The sequence below is a fragment of the Parambassis ranga genome, chromosome 17 (genome assembly GCF_900634625.1).
Source record: "Parambassis ranga chromosome 17, fParRan2.1, whole genome shotgun sequence".
In the NCBI taxonomy this organism is placed as follows: Eukaryota; Metazoa; Chordata; class Actinopteri; family Ambassidae; genus Parambassis; species Parambassis ranga.
Genome location: NC_041037.1, coordinates 9,160,728 through 9,161,191, shown reverse-complemented (window position 1 = coordinate 9,161,191; position 464 = coordinate 9,160,728).

Below are 464 nucleotides of genomic sequence, written 5' to 3'. Positions count from 1 at the left end.
TGTATTAAAGCTTGTTTTTCACAGCATAAATTGGAAATGACAGATATTTGTATTTGTGTGAAGGGAGACCACCATTCCTGTCTTTATCACAGCTTTTTCTCTTTTTTTTTTGCATAAAATGTTAGTCAAGTCCTGATTGAAAATGTTTTTTCTTCTTCATATATATCCCTCTGGTTTTATAGTAATTCATCTAAAAGGTTTTCACAGGCAAGAGTTCAGTTTGTTGTCTTAGTTGTACAGTAATAGCTCCTCGTCGTCGCAGCTCCCTCCTTTTTTCTTTCTTTTTTTTTCTTAAATCATGAGGGGTCTGGTGGTGCGTGTTTTTTGGGGGGAGTAGGAGGGAGTCGTGAGTTTTCTTATGGCCCCACTTCGCCTGACATCAGGATGAGGCCGCACACCCAAAACCCCCTCACCCCCCCAAAAAAAAAAAAAACAAAAAAAACTGGAAGCCCCTCCTCCTGGTG